The sequence below is a fragment of the Meriones unguiculatus genome, chromosome 9, assembly GCF_030254825.1.
Source record: "Meriones unguiculatus strain TT.TT164.6M chromosome 9, Bangor_MerUng_6.1, whole genome shotgun sequence".
Taxonomy (NCBI): domain Eukaryota; kingdom Metazoa; phylum Chordata; class Mammalia; order Rodentia; family Muridae; genus Meriones; species Meriones unguiculatus.
The window spans coordinates 101,802,329-101,822,067 of NC_083357.1; positions in this window are offsets into that span (position 1 = coordinate 101,802,329).

Here is a 19,739-nt window from a genome sequence, read left to right on the forward strand (position 1 = left end):
ATGCTTCCCTTGATCCTGATACAGACTCTTTCCAGAATCCCACCCCTCCCCCATGTCTGCGTGCTCTTGTTGGAGTTCCAGGATCCGTGGATGGTCTACGCAGAAAAGCGGTGTGTCTAACTCTCACAGGACATCCTTTGTAGTGGTATACTCTCATATTAGCTGCATGTTGGACACAAGTTAAAGCTTTGTGGTCCTTGAAATTATACCAAGGAATTGAGTTTGTAGCCCTGACAGTCTAGTAGGGTCTCCAAGATGTTAGGGACAGTAGTTCAAGAAGCCGGGTCTGTTGCTCTTCATGACATTTCTTATCTGTAGCCTTCACTGTCCTGAAAATGCAGCTTCCTATAGCTGCTTTCTGTCTTTCTCATAGGGCGCATCTATTTCAGTACGGCTCAGTGGTCAGCTTTCAAGGGTGGCAAAGAAAGACTTTCAACACAAAGAAATTGTTCACGTGGGAAGTGGCTTCTTTTTTCTACGAGGAATCATAGAAAAACTAGGGGACCTTCTGTTTAGTTTGGACATTAGTTACTTTTTGTTATTTTGATAACACCATGACCACAAGCAACTTACAGGAGAAAGGCTCATTTTGGTTTATGGTTCCAGATGGATGGGAAGTCCTTAATGGCAGGAGAGGAACAGCAGCAGGCGTCTGCCGCCGGAAGCTGAGACATCACATCTTTAACTACAGACACAAAGCAGAAAGTGAACTGGACGTGGGCCACAGCTGTGGGTTCTCAGAGCCCTCCCCCTTTCAGCAGGGGCCACCACCTAAGTGTTCCACAACTTCCCCAGACAGTGCCAACAAGAAACCAATCCTTCAAATAGAGATCACCACGGTATGGGCTCAGTCACCACCTGTGTGAAAAAAACCCAAAACAACAAAGGGCTTTGATTTAATATCTTTAGCTATTCCTGTTTTAACTGTTGAAAGAATTGTGCTAATGAAGATGTAAAACCCCCCTTACTCTCTGAACAGGATCCTTTAAGAATTTAAATAAAGCCTGCTGTGGTGGTACATGCCCATGACCTCAGTACTATAGAGCCGAGGCAGAAGGATCATGATTTCTAGGCTATGCAGTGAGACCCTGTCTTGAAATAAAAGCAGCCACAATGACAGCAAAGGGGGAAAAGTAACTAAATCCTGTTGAGCTTTCTGCCTAGTGCTTGTATACTAATTTGGTGGCATTAAATTTTATACTAATTTTATTGGCATTAAAGCTGTTTGATCCTAAAGTGCATTCATAATATGTTTTCCATAGATAGAGGAATGTCTTTCTATCTCAGACACATTTTTCTCTATTCTGTAGTAATCTGTGTTTGGTTTGATCTGTGTGTATGTCATCATTTTGCAAGTAGCTCTATTCACTTTTTCCTCCTTCCCTGTTAGCATTACTCCATGTCTACACTGAGCATACATTCCCTAACATGGAGAATGCGGTGGTAGTTATTTCTCTTTTAAGGTGCTGTACCTCGTGCATAGTAACGCCTCAGCTCATGAATGACTGCAGCAGCCTTTCAGCAAACAGGTAACGAAGAAGCGAATCTGTTTACCCATCAATGCCAGGTCTTCCACAGGGGCATCGTGATTCAGCAGAGGGGCTGACTCATGAAAAAATGAGTCACAGCTGATTGAAAATTTCAATTTCAGAAATGGAATATTCTCATCCAAGCTGCCAGTGCGAATGATGAATGCAGGAGCTACCCAAACAATTGTAATTATTGAATGAGTTTCTGGATCTATAACTTAATAAAATAGGATTAATTGAAATGGGCAAAAAAAAAAAAAAATGCTTTTCCCCCCTAACATCTTAACAGACATTTTAGTATCTGCAATCCAAGATAAAAGCCAGCAATATGTTTTTACTGTAAACAGATATTTAGAATAGTCTCTCTCTTGAAATAAGCCCCTCCCCCTTTGCTGTTCGTGTATTGGGAATGAAGACAGCAACTATCTTGTAATCATGCCATTCCAAAAACCCAGTAATGTTGCTGGTTGGTGTGCAAAACTAGAGAGGGATTGTGCTATGTCTATGGCAAAGGAGAGGCCACAGCTGGCTTCCTTTGCCTGCCTTTGCGCTGCTCCTCAGAGGCCCAAGAGAAACTTTAAGCAGTGTATGCCAACTCCACTTCGTGTGTGTGTGTGTGTGTGTGTGTGTGTGTGTGTGTGTGTGTGTGACGACTCAGCACCCGGCACATGATGATCTGCGTTCATCTGTTCTCATGGTGACTGCCGTAACCGATGCTGGCATCACCACAGTGCTGTGTTGTTCTGTTAAAAGAGGTAAACTTCTATTTTTCCTGTTCTCAGTCCTGCTGAACAGGATTCTACGCTCTACGTCTTCGGCGTTACCATTTCCAGATTCTCTATATAAATGAGATTTGCCTCTGTTTGTCTTTCTGTGTTTGATTCATTTCACCTGACGTGCTGTCTCCCAGGCTCACCTATGGTTTTGCAGACGACTGAATTCCCTTCTTTTAAAAGGATGAGTGGTATTCTGTTGTGTGCAGATGCCACACTTTTCACAATTGAGCAAAAGGAGCACAATTTTGCTCATCCATGGGCAGCCATTCGGGTTGAGTCCTTATCCTAGCTTCTGTGATTAGTGAATGACACGGCAACATGAATACAGACACCTCTTTGACACCTTGATGTCAATCAGTTCCACTGGACACAGACTCAGGATGGGATTTCTGAATTTTAAGCTAGACCTTTAAAAGGTATTTATTTTCTGTGTACCAGTGTTTTGTCTGCATGCATGTGTCCTAGCACAGATCAGAGGAAGACATCAGATCCGGTGAAACCGGAGTTACGGCTGGTTGTGAGCTGCCATGTGGGTGCTGGGCACTGAACTGAAGTCCCCTGGAAGAGCAGCAAGTGCTCTTAACCACAGAGCCATCTCTCTGGCCCCATCTTAAGCTAATCTAAATGCATTAGTTCATATCCATATGGTGCACGAAAGCAAGAAGAGCAGAGCGAAAGGAAACCCTGGCGTGTGCATTTCTGAAGGTAGTCATCAACAGTTTGCTTTACATGTTTGCTTCCCCGTGTGGCGTCGTGCTGCTTTACAAAGTAATTTTGCTTTGATTTAATTATATCATTGACAGCTTTTCAATATTTCCCTTGTCTGTTCTAACTGCTGTTAAGTCGACTTAGAAGATATTATAACTTTATGAGGTATTGGAATGAACATACATGCACACACTCTTTCTCTCCCCCCCTTTCTCTCTCTCTCTCTCTCTCTCTGTCTCTCTCTCTCTCTCATCTATTATTAAGGAAGCATTTGGCTTCATTTAGCTGGATTTTCTCCTTATTACTTTCAAATAATCTTTGAGGTATATATTTTTATTTTATTAGCCAAGGAATTGATACATTTTTCCCTGGGCTAGGGATTGGCATTGGGCCTGAGACTCGGCACTAACTCATTTTCACGAGAGCCATGTTCAATCTTCAGATTGTCTCAACATTGTTGAAACAGGCTCACCAGCTAATGGGAGTTGTATTAAACACAGTGTCAGCAAATTTGTCTCAATCAGGATTCTCTCTGGTTTGCAGTCTTCAGGCTATGAGCATGGTGTTTGGAAAAAACAAAAACAAAAAACTATTAGCTCACAATCTAGAACAGTTTTCCTATTAACTTGTTCATCAGTAAAAACCTTCGGCTCCTTGTTATATTGGTAACTTACCTGTTATCATTGATGGAGGTCTTCATCAAGTGTGAATATTTATGTCTCAGAGCAGGCTGATTTTTATGGAGGCTAAGTTGAGAACTTAAAATGTGATTATTTGAAATACTCTTAGTACACTGTAAGATTCCAAATAAAGTGTTGCCACTTCACTTGTAAGAGAAGAAGAGCTCAATAATTGACTGAGGGTGAGGCACCCACAGTACATTGTGTACAAGGAGAATTTGAACACATCCACAGGAAAACACAGAAGATAGTGAAAAGAGAGACTTTAAAAGCACAAGCTCTTCATCAGGTCACTTTTGCACAGAATGCTGACATTACAGTTTGTGCTGACCTGTTCTGAGGAGTGCTGAGCAGTCTCTCTCTGGCAAAACATTCCAGCCCTGGGTTTGCACACTGTGTGAGCTAGAAGATGAGGCCATTGGATTGATTTAAGTAGGCTAAATGATTCCTCTGGGTATTCAGAATCTCTCTAGTGTATTAATTGCAGCCGCAGAATTCATCCGTTGACTTATTTTAGTATCACTGTCTTGGAAGCAGGTTTAGATTCTTTTTTGATAAGAAAATTGGGAATTTGTAGAGCAGGACACTCATGTTCTAGCGTAACAGACCTTATGAGCTTGTACAGCTAGAAATCAATGATTATATAAAAATGAAAAGCACCACGCAAAATGACTAGCTGCCTAAATGTTTTCTGAGTTTTTCTTAGAAAGTGTGTCTATTGGATAATGCAAACTTATTTGAAAAACCTTCTGTTGTGTGTGTGTGTGTGTGTTTTTTCAGCATGAAGTATTTAATCGTATCTGGCTCTTGAGTTCTGATATTTGCATGTGTACACGTGCTAAGTCCCAGCATTGCCACGCTAAAGGCCTCTGAAGACCGAGGAACTAATGAGGAGTAGGGCCAAATTCTGGAATGAATTATTCATGGAAAGTGACACGTGCAAGGTTCAGCATCTAATAAAAACATAGGGCCAATAAGTAAATGTTTCCTTCTCATATAGACATTGAAGTTTTTGTATGAGACAGATGTGATTGCCTTACCTGACTTGAAATGACTAGAGAGTGAAGAATAAAAGTTGCATTTTACTTTTTATGGTCATAAAGTTAAGCGATCTAATTTAATGTGCTCATTTAAATAAAAGACATTTTAATAGTCCTATAACCCAGGAGTCTGCTCATTAATGGAGAGTTCTGCAGAATTGGGATATACTTCTGTTTATCTCTGCTGTCAGGATGTTTGTAGCTTTCTAAAAACAACTCTAAATGACCACAGTTATAAGTGTTGAGTGTAAAACAAGTTCACTGGACCCCTCAAAGCCGAAGGCGTTTTTCACGTTAGCATTCTATTCTAAATTTGTTTTTTTTCTCAATGGAGCTTAGTGTTTTCCAAGTTGTTTGAGAAGAAGAATTTTCTAATTTTGCCTTCACTATTGCTAAAAAGATAATTTATATTTTTAAAGACAACTTAAATTGCCAAAGCACTGTTGTACCATCTGTGTGAGTGAACACACAAGAAGACATGAAGTCATTTGCCATAAATAAAAATCATTTTTTATGTTCTTAAACCTGGGATTAGCCATGTTTTAACTTAAGAAATTAAAATTTAGATTTTTTTTTTTACTATATTTGAATAGCATAACAAAAGTGACCGAGAGTGACTTTTCTTCAAATCCAAGCGTAGACTTTTTAAAGCACACAGATCCTTACTCGCTGGCCTTTGAGGGCCAGGAAGACCTTGAGGAAACATACAGCCTCTTCCCAAATGCCCAGATGCTGGTGTGTTTAAGCTCTACCTAACAGTGGAAGACAGCTGAATGTTACCTCACCTGTTGGCCAGGGCACCGATGAGCTCTGAGAGTTTAAAATAGTCAAGGCAGAATTGGCCAGAGGAAGGGGCCACTAGACAAAGGAATAAACTAGAGTAATTTACATCATTTATGTATTATTATTACGAGTGTGCCTGTGTGCCTACACACGTGTATGTATGTGTATGTGTGTGCATGTGTCATACATGTGTCATGGCTCTGTATAGAGGTTAAAGGACAACTTTGATAAAAGTCTGTTTTCTCCTTTTACTTTTACATGGAATCCAGACATCAAACACAGGTCAGCACTCATTATTACTATTTTCTGAGCCATTATTGTGAATTTTTAAAAGGGAATTTCATCAATTCCTTCATCAGACAGTTGTTGAACAGCTGTAAAGTAGAAGACAGTTTTTTTTTTAAATTATTTTTGTGGTATAGAAGATCAGGCTAAGTACTTCAATATGTAGCTACTAGTTTTCTTCAGTTAAATATAAATTTTAATGAATTAAACCCATAAACTGAAATTGCAATTGCTCAACCACACTGGCCAGGTTTCAAGTATTCAATGACAAAAAAAAAAAAAAAATGCAATTAGTAGCTGCCATATTGGATGAAGCTATGAAAAAGATTTACATCAGCACAGTATGTTCTCTGTGGCCAGGAGAGTCAAAGATGTAGTCCTGATGCCTTTTCTGTTGGTTGTCATTTAGGACATTATGAATGAACAATTAGAGAGTTTCAGGGGAGACCCTAAGTGAGCCCAGAGAGCAGAAGATTGAATCATGGAAGGTGGGAGTGGTGTTTAAGGACAGAGTGACAGGAAGAAGCAGCATGTGAACACAAGACCTGTATTTTTGTCCCGACAACAAGAAAGAGATGAACTAGTAACATACATGAAGACAAATGAGAACTTCCCACAAAGGAAGGCATGAGTCTGGGCTGAGGAAGCATGGTAAGTTGCCTAGGGTGAAGTTGCCTTGGTGAAGCCGAGCGCCTGAAGCTGTTGGAATTCTATGTGAAGCCTCAAAGCCAGAGTCAGGGCTCATTTTTCTCCCCCTCTGAAGAATTCTAAAGGAGAAAATGTGATCCAAATGTTATTTTGGGAAGGTGGATCTGGCAGAAGTATGCAGACTGGATAGGGTAGAGCAGGAACACGTTGATAGACCATGTTAAAGCGTGTTGAGAATAGACCCTATGTGCGATTGTGAGAGTCTCAACTGGCTTTGCACTCACACAGTCATGAACCTTCAATAAGTTTACCTCGTAGCAGTGTCATTAGAATCTCAGGCCCCCAATCTCCTAAATGCCTGATTGCTTTATCTCTTTCTCGGACGAGGAGAGGAGGAGAACATTGGAAAAATAAGGAACTAGAAATAATCGGTCTGTAGAGAGAGGAAACAGAACCCGAAGACTTCAGAGTGGGAGTCACCTAGAAGACTTCACGAGGTGACGTGTCCTTCTGAATGGCCTCCACCCCAGGCGTTAACTCACACGCAGAGGGGTGTGTGTGTGTCAAGGCCTGAGTGTGTGGGCTCATGTGATGATGAGATGCTGCTGTGTGTCTGCTCTCAAGTGTGCCTTCTTGTACAACTATGTACACCACAGGAGTTGGCAAGCACAGCCAGCCAGTTTAACAACGGTTTGGCTTAAAATTTCCTTTCATGAAGCTGGAGAGATGGCTCAGAGGTTAAGAGCACTGGCTGTTCTTCCAAAGGTCCTGAGTTCAATTCTCAGCAACCACATGGCTCATAACCATCTGTAATGAGGTCCGGTGCTCTCTTCTGGCATACAGGCACTCATGCAGGCAGAACACTGTATAATAAATAATAAATAAAATAAATCTTAAAAAAAATTTTCCTTTCACTTAATCATGGAATGCAAGTAATAATCATTGTAATTTGATCTTTAATCCTCTCTTGGGGGAGTGAGAGGTGATGGTCTTTGTTGATAGTGGGTGGTGGCCTTCAGCAATGGCTTGCAGTCAGCCTTGCGATCAGAACAGCACTAAGTGATCATTTACAGTGTGCAGTGTTGCTAAGCTATGCTGTCTTGTAAGTGACGAGCAATAAACACAATTTCCACTGATTGCATTTTCAACTTAGGGTGGGTTTGTCAGGACTTAAGCCTACTGTAAGTTGAGGAGCATTACTCTAAAGCAGGACTGCTTCTCTGCACAGCGTGATATCAATACCCGGCCCACAGAAACCACACAGATACGCCTGATTGCTTTTTGAAAAGACAAGACTAGAAAGTAAAGTCCCCATGGTATCCGTGCGGTCCTGCTAAGATCAGAGAGACCAATTCTTCCAAACTAAATCTTAGAATTCTTGGTGTTCATATGGATGACCCTCACTGTTTGCCATGCCACCGCCTCTACCTTAAGCTGCACTCATTAGGTCTTAGAAGTACTTTTGGATTCATCCTTCCATTCTTGCTTTGCCATGGAGTTCAAGTCACTCAAGGAAGAGGTGACTCCCTCTTCTTGAATTCCTCCTGTGGATTTTACGTAGCCTGACTGGTGATTTATGAACAGGAAAGCTGTCTGCATAGTTACATGCAGTCTTATTAATTGAACTGGACAACATGTCTGCTTTTAAGTTCTGACAGTAAAAGCCTCCCTTCACCTTAGACTCCCCTATCGTTGTTTACTTTTCCTCCTGCAGCATCAACTGTGAGAGCCACTGTTTGTAACCACCAGCCACCGCTGGGTGAATATTTGTCGCATGTCTGGTAGCATCTGGTGAACTTTCCCCTCGGTCTTATTTAATCTACCACTACCCTTTCATCTAGAAGCTATCATGCTCCATTTGCCAGATGAAGAGATGGGATCAGAGAAACGAAGAAACATACCCAGTCATTTAAGAAATTAAACTGGGATGTCAATTCAAACGATCAACCTTACAATGTCAACCTATAACCATTAACTCATGCTGTTGGTTCTTTCCTAGAATAACAAGGGCTCCCAGGGTCTTTGTAAGTAAAAACTGGCAGCTCTTGAGGGTATTAGTGACGAGAAATGAAACCTTTCACTGTCTCCTTAGGTGAGTGGTTCAGTGTTACATTTATGAGTGAGGAAGAGGAGAAAGATCAAGCTGTATACAGACCCACAGAACTCTCTTTAAAGAGATCTTAGGACCTCTGAAACCTCAGCCAATGAAGGGACCTCTAGTAAAATGCCAGCCAAGAACCCCCAGGTTGAATCAGAGTCCCCAGACTGAGACAAATCTATGACCATTTTTCCAAGTCTTTCATATTAAAAAGCTCTGATGTTAAGCAAACAGCCACCCAACCAAGCAAAACAACAATGCCCCCCAGTCCAGTCAAATAACAAATTATGTGGGAATTTCTAAGCTTAGCAAGTAGTAAAGTAATTATTTGAGATGTAACCTAGAAGTACAGTTAATGGGGAAAATATGCACTTTATAGCTATCTAGTGTACTATACCATGGATAAATGGCTGGAAGGTCAAAACTGCTCAAAGCATGCCCGCAAAGGGCTGAAAGACAGCGGCAAGTAAGGGCTGTGAAACTGATGCCGTTGCGCGAGCTGGGTGTGGAACTCGGTAAAGAAGTCTGTCGGTAGGACGCCATGTTTGTATACATTCACACTTGGCCTTGCAGATGCATCTATTCCAGTAACTTAGTAAAATAACCGGAGGGGATGGAAATTCCTGCCTAGACGTGGGTTTTTAGACACGCTTCCTTTCTTTTCAACATCCATCACGTGAGAAACGGCGGCTCGAGCACAGACTGGGCAGGCAGAGCCTGTTTTCTCAAACACTCTTCCTTGCTCTGTAGTAGTACCTATTTTGAAGGAACTGAGTAGCCTCACACTAGCTGCTCAGACTTCCGAAGGGCATTGAAGACTTGTTTGGAGCATATAATTTATGCTGGGCTGAAAAATAGCTGAGACTGGAATGGTGCCCAGAGAACCTGCCCTCTCTGGTGAACAGGATCCCATCAATATTTCATTGATAACCTTTTCTAAGTAGGTTTGAATAAAAATATGTTACATTTTCCTACTCAAAGTGCTTTATTGTAAATCATCTATCTAATTTCATTTTTTTTTTTTTTTGTTAATAACAAGGGAGATAAGACCAGGATTGTTACCTATGGGTACTTGGAAGCTCAGGAAAGTCAAGCAAGTCACAAGGCAGGCTCTCAGAAGAGCTGAGATCAGCAGCTGGGACTCTTCCCTCCCAGGCTCCCTTGAGCCCTTTAAGAATACTGAATTTCGAAGCCCTACCTCTGCCTCTTCCATTTCTATAGCTTGTCTCTAGCATCATTTAGACTTTGTGGTCATGTAGGGAATTACAAACGTGAGCTCATAATTCAACCTGGTCTCAGTAAAAACTTTCAAAGTCCAACCAGAAAAGCACACGAACTGCTTAAAAATTTTTTTTGTTTGCATTTTCATTCATAGACCTGATCTTACCATGTAGCCTAGGCTGGCCTGAAGATGATTATGTGCACAGGCTGGCCTTGATCTTGTAATTCTGCTGTATCTGTCTCTGCTGTGCTGGAAATACAGGTGTACGTCTGTACATTCGGTTAGCATATTCATTTTGAGAAATTATTTTAGTAATTTTATTAAATATACATATACTGGTGTAATAATATATTTACAGGATGTTCTACTTTCATGTCTGTTTCTATGATAGATGCCACGAGGAAAAACAACTTGGGAAAGGGTTTATTTTCAGCTTACAGGTCACAGTCCATCATCAAAGCCAAGGCAGAAACTCAACACAGAACGCTGGAGGCAGGCACTGAAGCAGAGACCATGTAGAGAAGCTGTTTCCTGGCTTGTTTCCAGGCTCACGTTCAGTACCTTTCAGGCTCACCTACCTGAAGATGGGGGTGCCCACCGTGAAGATGGGACTGCCCGCTGTGGACCGGAGATGCCTACGTCAATCAGAAATCACAAGGATGCCTCAACAGACATTCTGACGGATGCAATTCCTCAGCTGAGATTCTCCCTTCCCAGGAGTGTCGAGCTGACAACTAAGATTAGCCATCACACAGGAAATGACTATTTTTCTTATACTTTTCTTCAACCTACAAATACTTCTGTTCTGCTCATAATTCCTTTGTTCCCCATAGTCCCAAACTGACAACACACTCATCAACCTTTATATTTTATCATGTTTATATAATTGCAAACAAAAGCATGTTCAGTGTACATAGATTCTCATGCTTTTGCATACTAGAGATAAAAATTTGGTCATTGGTCATTGCTTATAAACAGGAAATTATATCATAGATTTTTTTCTGCAATTTACTTAACAATACTCATAAAAATACTTTTATCATATCCTATAGCCTAGTTATATTTTCTGTTCTCTAGTAGCTGATTGCATTTTCGCACCAAGGAAAAACCCTATGCATATAACCACTTGCTTTTCAACAAGCATTTATTTGTTCTAGATCTTGTTTTCTTGTTTGTTTTTACCACTTGAAACAAGTCTACATGAAATATACTCAAGCAATACCTCGTGATATATCCTCATATAACTTATTTTTATTTCTGTAGGAGAAAGAATATTTTTATTTCAGTGGATTTTGACACATTGCTCTCTAAAAAAAGGTAGCAATGCTTCACATTTTTGCCAACATTATATTTGAGTTCTTACTTTATTTTAGTCAAGTACTGTTTCATTTTATGCAGGTTAATACATGTATTCTAATTTCTGTTTCCTTTTCAGTCTTAGGGCAATCTGATAAAGTTGTCATTATTTTCCCTATAATTCTCCAGTTCCTACTGCTAATCAAATTATGATTCTTTGGACACAATTGCTAGCCATTTCGACTTTTTTGTTTGTTCAGAGACTGGATGTCATTATATAGCCCTGGTTGGCCTTGCAACACGCTTAACCATCTTGCCTCAGCCTCCTGACTACTAGGATTATGACCCTGCACCGCCAAGCTAGGCTTTGTTCTTCTGTGAACTTCCACAAGTACCCCATGTCTCTATGTCAGGAGCTCTCCCCCACTCTGCTCTCCTTCCCTCTCTTGCCTCCTCTTTGCATGTCGTTATTTATTAGCTCTTTGTCTATTACTTTATTACCCAATATTTTTCCTATTTGGAGTTAATTCATTGGCTTTATATGCAGTCTTTGCAATTTCATTTTTCTAAAGTACAATGTGCCTTTCTTTTGTTTCATAACTGTTTTGGTTAAAATTAAATATAATTCTCCACGATCTTTTGAAAATATATTTTATTGATTTTCAGTAACTTTTAATTCATCTAGCTTCAATGTTGCAGTATTGTAATCCACAAGTGAATGATTAAATAATTCACCCTTTTCAGATGAAATTATCACCTTGTCTCACTTAGGCTGGGATTCTGACATTAAATTCCATGGTGTTTACTTAAAAACAATCATTGAGACTGAGGGAAAAATGTGTCGGTTGGCTGTGTGGCACCACAATCGTCAGGTGACGTCAAGGGGCTGCTTTCAAAATCTAAACGCTATGTTAAATTAAAGGGATTTGTCCCAACTACATACACTTTAGAGATAAAAGAAGATACTACCAAGCAAGAATGGGAAGTGGAGAGTTCACATTACAAATGAGTCAAAGGTAAGTGAGCCTGAGAGCTAAGTTACTGGTCACACGTGTTCTCAAATGTAACACGGTGACCGTGGCCATATTAATAATGTCAGCAAAACAGAGCCGTGCAAGCTTCCCAGCATGTACACCGTTGACATTCTGTGTGGATGCATTCAACACCCCATCGACGTAGGACTGTGTTAACTAAATTGGTTTCATGGTAACACTAGATTTACAACTACAAGAGAATCAAATCTTTGTCAGCAAAGAATTTGACAAAGTCTGGGCCTATCCTTGAGTTTGGAAGAAAGCCGGGATGGGTGCATGTGTAACTGGAGGTCAAAGGCCCATATCTCAAAGCTACAGGTGAGGTAGGTGAAAATCTGGGTTCTTTCTTTGGCCACCAGGTTAACATTTTTATTAAAGTCTTAGGTAATAACTGTGAGAAAAAGAGTTTTCCCAGTTCCAGATAGCTTGAGCTGGGGCCAATTTCAGGGAAACTACACATCTCAATAGATTATACCCAGGTGGTGCTATTTGCCCAGGAGTTTAGGAACTCTCATTCTTCATATCGACTCAAAGGAACTAAATTATGTAAACATGCATTTGAACAAGAGCAAAATAACAAAGGAATTTACTCTGCTTTTGTGCTGCATTTTTCCATCACAGATGGGTTGTGTACCCTGGCCAGAAATACCTAACTAGGATGGAAATAGTCCCAGGGGCTATACATTCAGACATAGTTTTTGTTCCAAATCACTTGGTAACAGTTCAGTTTAGGGCTAACGGTAACTCAGGTAACTACTGGAACGTTCCAGGGGAAAGGAAAAAGTAAGACGCCATGTCTGGCTTCAAGAAATTAGATGTAATGGCAAAAGAGGCTCAGAAAAGATATCATGTTGAGATGGTCACAAGGCGTGGGGGTGCTGGGTGTGTGTGCCCATGCGTCATGCACACATCCCTGGCTTTAAACCTGAGTGTTAGGGTACATTTTTGTAACACCAGAAGTCAGGAGGTCAAGGTAGGAGAATCAGAAGTTCAAGGCCATCTTAGGATATACAGGAAGTTCAAGGGCCGTCAGAGATATATGAGAGTCTATCTCAAAAATAAATAAATAATAAAAATACTAAAAGAAGGCTCTACGCTTGTCCCACTAGGGGCTATCAAATATGTCAGTGGATTTTTGTTTTCCTGTGTAGCCCCTTTCCCTGCAAGGTGTCTCTCGTTGCCTTTGAACTTAGACACCTAAGAGTAAGGTAGTGAACTGCTCGCATGCTGCTTCGGGCTCTGAAGTTCACCAGTTTGTGACAAAGAGTGGTCGAACAGCAAGAGTTTCCTAAGTGGCGTTCAAAGAACAGCAAGGACTGTTGAAGCAAAATCTGCTTACTTAAAAAACAATCCCAAACTACGCGTTTGGTTTGTTTGATGGTAATTAGCACAGATCTATAAAGGAGAGAGCCAGGCTACTTCAGATTCTCTGTTATTCTTGCTACAGGAAGGAATCAAAACAAACAAGTGGGTGATAGCAACCTGTTTTCTTTCCTGTGGAAGCAGTAGCTGAAACAAATCCTCCACCTGTTGGGCTCCTTTACTCTGCTTTCAGAGGGAGAAGCTTATTCTCAATCCATCACATTAGGCTTGGAAATAAGTTGCCTGATGTTGGCGAAGCTTCTTTGTACTTACTTTTGCTTAGTGTGTATTGAAGTTTTTTTAGATGATTTTGAATTGTTTTTGCCATTTTTTAAAACACCAATCCTGAAAAAAAAAATTCAGGGGTAAAGGGATACCAAAAAAGTTAAGAAATTCTTTCACTTTTTTTTCTTCTAGACTCTCACAATGCATGTTTTTGTACTAGTGGGATATCACTCTGCTTAAGAAACTTTGCTCTGTAATTACGAGAACAAAGAACTTTTTACATAAAACACCTATTAACATCACTGGATACTTGAAAAATACTATTTTAGACAATATAATGGATGCATCTTAGCAGATATTCATGATGTAAATGCTAGGAAGTTTTTTTGCTTGTGGCATTAAGTATTCAGTTTTATTTCACTGTTATCATCAATCATCATCATCATTGAGACACGCTCTCATTCTTTAAGTCTGGCTGGTCTGAAATGCCCATATGTAAGCCAGGCTGGACTTGAATTCACAGAGATCCAGCTACCTCTGTCTCCTGTCTTTATTATTTTTTTAAGATTTATTTTGAGTTGATGTGACTATTTGTGTCTGTGTACATGTATGCAAGAAACTTCAGCGGGCAGAGGAAGGTGTCAGATCTCTTGGAGCTGGAGTTGCAGGTAGCAGTAATCTACTTGACTGGGTGCTGGGATCTGAACTCAGTTCCTCTGGAAAAGCAAGTTCTCTTAGCTTCTGAGTCATCATCTCTCAAGCCCATAGTTTTCTTTCCTTTAAAAACTTGACATTACTGTACTGACAACCTGTATCTTACCAGAGGAGAAAGTATATAGTGGAGAAAAGGACCTCAAAATAAGGAATGAGAAGACAGTATGTGTTTGTGTGTGTGAGTGTGTGTGTGTGTGTGTGTGTGTGTGTGTGTACATGTGTTGGGAAAAAATGGATTAGATGTGTGAACATACTGCGATTTTTTTTCTCAGCATTTTTATGTTCATTCAGTAAATAAATGTCACTGCTCATAGAATTTAAAATAACATATGATATAATTAAAATCAATTTAGGATGCCTTTTGCAGCTATCAGGGGTTATATGCTTTCCAGATTCATGCCACATACACACTGTAATGTCATTTTAAATATTCCTTTGGAAGGACTGCCTGCACAGTAGGTAACGTTTGTACTCTCAGTTTTACAGTTAAATGGGAACAGAGATTTGGGGACTTGCCCAAGACCTCAGAAAAAAAAGGGAATTGGGGACCAACTTCCTTGTCTCCATTTGTAGAAGAGACCACGAAACCGTGCTTCATGTCCTGAGAGCTTAAAAGCTTTCCGTCCCTCTTAATTACAGCCTTTCCCAGTGACTGCCTCTCCGGCACGTCTACAGCAGCTGCCCGCGTTCTCAACTTAGAGCTCCTGCAATGCTTGCCTTGGGCTCATGCTGAACACAGCAACCCTCTCTACCTGCAACCTGCGTTGCTGACCCTCAGCTCAGTGAACTTTTCATTTACATGCACAGTCAAATTAAATTTGCCCGGCCTTTGAAAACGTACATCTGTTGAGTGTATAATTTGTATTGCCATTTGTTCCACAGATGTGTAACAAGACAAATACCTGTCCAGGCTTACACGGGATTCAAAAATGCTTACGTTAATCATGCTGGTGGAAAGGGGTTAAGGGCTACACAATAAATCAGTCTCCGAATGGTTTCACTTGGAAGGGCCCGGGAGAACAGGGTTATTTTTATCCTAGGATGCTTTTAATTTGAATCAAAAATGCTTTACCACATGTTCTGCCACAAGTTCAAAAGGATTGGTAACAAACATTTAATCTTTTTCTTCTCGGATTGGCGCTAAGCCCTCATCAAAAAGGGAACGCAGTCAGGCAGCTTATCTCCACTGAGCTGCTTCCCTTAATGTGTTCCTAATTATAGTCGTATATACTGCTCACTGTGGCCGATTGAACAATATGGCAGTGATTTCTTTACAGGCCTCCCTGCTCTTTGAACTGTGAGTACAGAGGGCTAGAACAGAACCAGATCAATGGGATTTGAGTGCTGGCAAATCAAGCCAGATGCGATCTTTAGAGAGTATGTTTCCAGCTGTTTCTTAGAAAAAGCCTTTAACCGACAGCTGGGGACCTTATCATTCTCGTCACCATCGTCCTCATCAGCTCCACTGAATGCATTCTCGAGTCTCTACGGGGACTGGACATCTATTCTCCACTCCTTCCTAAATCATTACCCATCAGAGAGTCCTTCCAGAGCGTGAGATGGTGACTGGGTAATGTAGATAAGCCCATGACTGATGATGCGAGAGAGAAAACGTAACTGCAGTATCTTGACACCGCATATTTATCAGTGCTCCGTGATGTGTGGCTGGAAGCAATGGTTGAAATTTATTTTCGGGGTAGCAAATGCTCACATTTCCATGTGTTTGTAAGGGGGAGATAACATAATCCTCCCCTCGGGGGACAAATGGTACTTCCTGCTTTGTGGCTACATCCTTGCATCTTCCGAAGCACTCACTGTCACCACGGCGGGTCGTACCCGATAGATACATCAGTGCTTGGCTTACGGAAGGACTGGTGCTGTAGCAGAAGAGCATAAGATTAATAAAACCCAAGGATTTTGCTGTGGCCTTGAAGAGACTCTCCGTCTACGTTATAATCCGTGGTTTATGAAGAATTATTTCCCTGGCAAATTTGAGAATCATTTGGATGATGGGGTTGCTCAATAGTGGAGGGACTTACAGGGTTTTCCACTTCAGGGTTAGCTGTCTGTGTGCAATGACTGATACCTCCTCCAAAAGCCACATTTATTTAACTCAGATACCTCTAGCTTGCGCCAAGGTCTTAAGTCCTGCTCCTAGTCTCCCTTTCAGAACTTCCTTTGGGTACCTCCTGGCCATAAGGTTGAGGTATTGTATGTCCGCATACAAGGAACTTGATGAGAGCCAGCATTAGTCACCTGAAGTTAGGTCTAATCTGTTGTCCCCTGGATCAGGTTGGTTAGATAAAATATAAGAATGGGTTGACACGGGAGGTCAAAGCCAAGAGTATGCATGTGATTAGTGACTGCAGACTGTGGCTAATTGAAGGGCAAAACGAGAACTTTACTTGGAATCAGTGACAACACAAAAAGAAATCTGGAGGAGGAGGGAGAGGGGGAGCTGTACAGGAGACATGAAGCAAGGCTTTGCTCACACTTTGCTCAAAACACTTTCGCATTTTATTTTTAGTTAATGTTTTTGCTAGTTTGTAAATTCCCCAGGACAAGAACCACCAGAAGCTTTTGATCCTCACTTAATCCTTAGCATCTCTACCTCGAAAAACAAAACAAAAAACAAACAAACAACTACTACAACAATAACAAAAAACAGCCAAGGGGCTGGGGAGATGAATCAGCAGTTAAGAGCACAGGCTGCTCTTCGAGAGGACCCAGGTTCAATTCCCACTACTCACATAGCAGTTTACAACTCTCTGTTACTCCAGTTCCAGGGGATCTGGTATTCTCAGATAGATAGACAGGCAGGCAAAATGCCAATGTACATAAAACTAAATAAATCTTTCAAAAAAGAAAAGAAAAAAGACAGCTAAAGAAATATTTGCTCATAAAGCTTTGCATTATAGGCACTTAGTACATGTTTCAAATATTACAATTCTAATTTTGCTTATCTTTACCTGAAACTCTCTTCTAAATATTTTAACCTCTCATTCTTTTGTTTTGTTTTGTTCTGTCTTTTGAGACAGGGCCTCTCACTATGTAGCTCTAGTTGTCTAGTTGTCCTTGGACTTAATATGTAGACCAGGCTGGCCTTGAACTCACAGATGTCTGCCTGTCTCCTGCCTCCTAAATGCTGGGATTAAGAGCATGCACCACCCTGCTGGATTAGCCCCTGGTTCTTACAAGGAAGAAAACAAAACTAAACCCTCCTCTGAAATGTAATTCTTCATGTAAGAAATGTATTGTTCATCACTCTTGTACAATGTTCTTTCAGAGGGCATTTTCAGAACAGACTTGGCACACCTGAGTGGCAAGTCATGGGTGTTTAATTTAATTTAATTAAGGACAGAGTTCCAAGGATTGCACAACTTTTCGTGAGAACAAAGGAAAATAATGTATCTTATCCTGGCATATATTAGCGCACAGATAATAACTGAATGTGATTAAAATCGCAGAACATATCTTGAAACTCCTTTTCCTCAGATCACACTTAGAGAAATCCGTTTGGAGCTGTGATGTCAGTATTTTTAGTTTAGTACTCTTAGGGTCAAAAGGTTCTCTAGCACACAATCTTAGTAAATGTATATTCTTTCCTACAGCGGACGTATACAACGTATGTCTTCATAGCCAACTTCCTTTGCTTTAGAGGAAAGTCACCTTTAGCAGGAATTTAAATGGCCTTTGCCCATAAGCCAGTGGCTTCTCTTGGGTCTATCTCGGGTACGCATCCTCTGCTTGGAACAGACTGTGGCTCTCGGGAAGTATATGCAAGTCTCGCCTGCGACTATTGCCAGCTACAAATTTTCTGTAGTCTTTAAGACTCGAGCGCAGCATAAAAGCAGCACAGTAGCTGCCCTTGGCTGTGCCGGGAACTTTCCAGAACCTCGCCTGTTTGGGGGAGGAGGTGAGATCTCCCAGTGGAAGTTTGGGTTTTAAGGTCTCCGCAGTGGCTCTCCCTCGCCAGCCTGTTCATAAGTGTAGTAAAGGTAAGGAGGGCAGTAGGCTTAAGAAAACCAGGGACTTGTGAGGACTCCTGGAAACCGTGCCCTCCCAACTCAGGCTGGGCTTCCCTGTTCAGGGGTCGTACATTGGTGATTTGCAGCTGTATGAATGGGGCTAAATGGTTACTTCTAGGGAGAGAGCATCAGGTAAGGTGATCAGGGGCTGGTAAGTGGGGCTGTGACTGTGTATTTTAGTTTGGTGGGTGACTACAGAGATTGCTGTAGCATGGATTGTCTATTATTGTCTCTGGTCTTTTAAACATATAAAGAAAAACAGCGGGTATTATTCTGAAGCTATAATAAGAAATTTAGAAAAGTCTTTGAATTTGATTTACTAGAATAATTTCACAAATCAAGTTGCATGTGGGTTTCGGGAAATGTACATTGTCCTGTAAAGAGTTATTGGAATACATAGATGGACTCACTATAGCTAGCTGTTAAGAATTAATCTTTTTCCCTTTCAAGCCTGACTTTTGGAAGGATGGACAGCGTATATTAAGCAAAATATTTAACTTCCTCTTACTGGGGCATACCAGTTCTTACAGCTTGTATAAACATTCTATTTTATGCCAGCAGAATTGTCAGCGTTCTGCAAAATCCTCCGTTATCATTTTGATGGTGTTCTAATCCAATCCAACAATTACACATTGATCGTCTGAACTGTACCCCACATAACACAGAGCATGCACTTTACAGGAAGATTGGAGTTCACTAGATGGACAGTAAATCATCTGCAGTTTTATGAAAAGGGAAGCCAGGCACGTTAATGGAGTTTGTTTTTATAAACATGAAGTGTTTGGGCATGTTTGATTTTTCAGTTGGGCTGCTCAGCCAAGCTTAGTTAACACCTTGTAAAAAGTGAGCTGCTTCTTATTTCCTTAATGGGAACCAGCGAGAGTTATAGTTAAGATCCCGGTATCAGCTGGAGGCCTCGTGCCGCACTCCGTAAACTGCAGGTTGGATCTAGGATGCAAATCCATCTGGGTACTTGAGACCAGAAAGCGGGTTTCTCCGGGGAATTTAAACTCTCTCCCCATCAATCTTAGACAAGTAAACTATCTAAGAGCAGATCTTTGTTTCTGTTGCTAGGCTGGAAGAAAGGTTCTGTTGATAAGTATTTATTTATATCGTAATCATTCTTTGCAACCCAGGGCTGGATCATCGTTTTTGCAATGTGTTTGGCCTTCTGAACATGCCATATTTCTACATCTGTGTAGATATCACTTTTCTTAGTAATATAATGTTAACCTAAGAATGTGATAAAACAGGAAGTGTGCTGGAACTTTTACTTGTTCTGTGACCTTAACAAGCCACAGCTGTATCAGC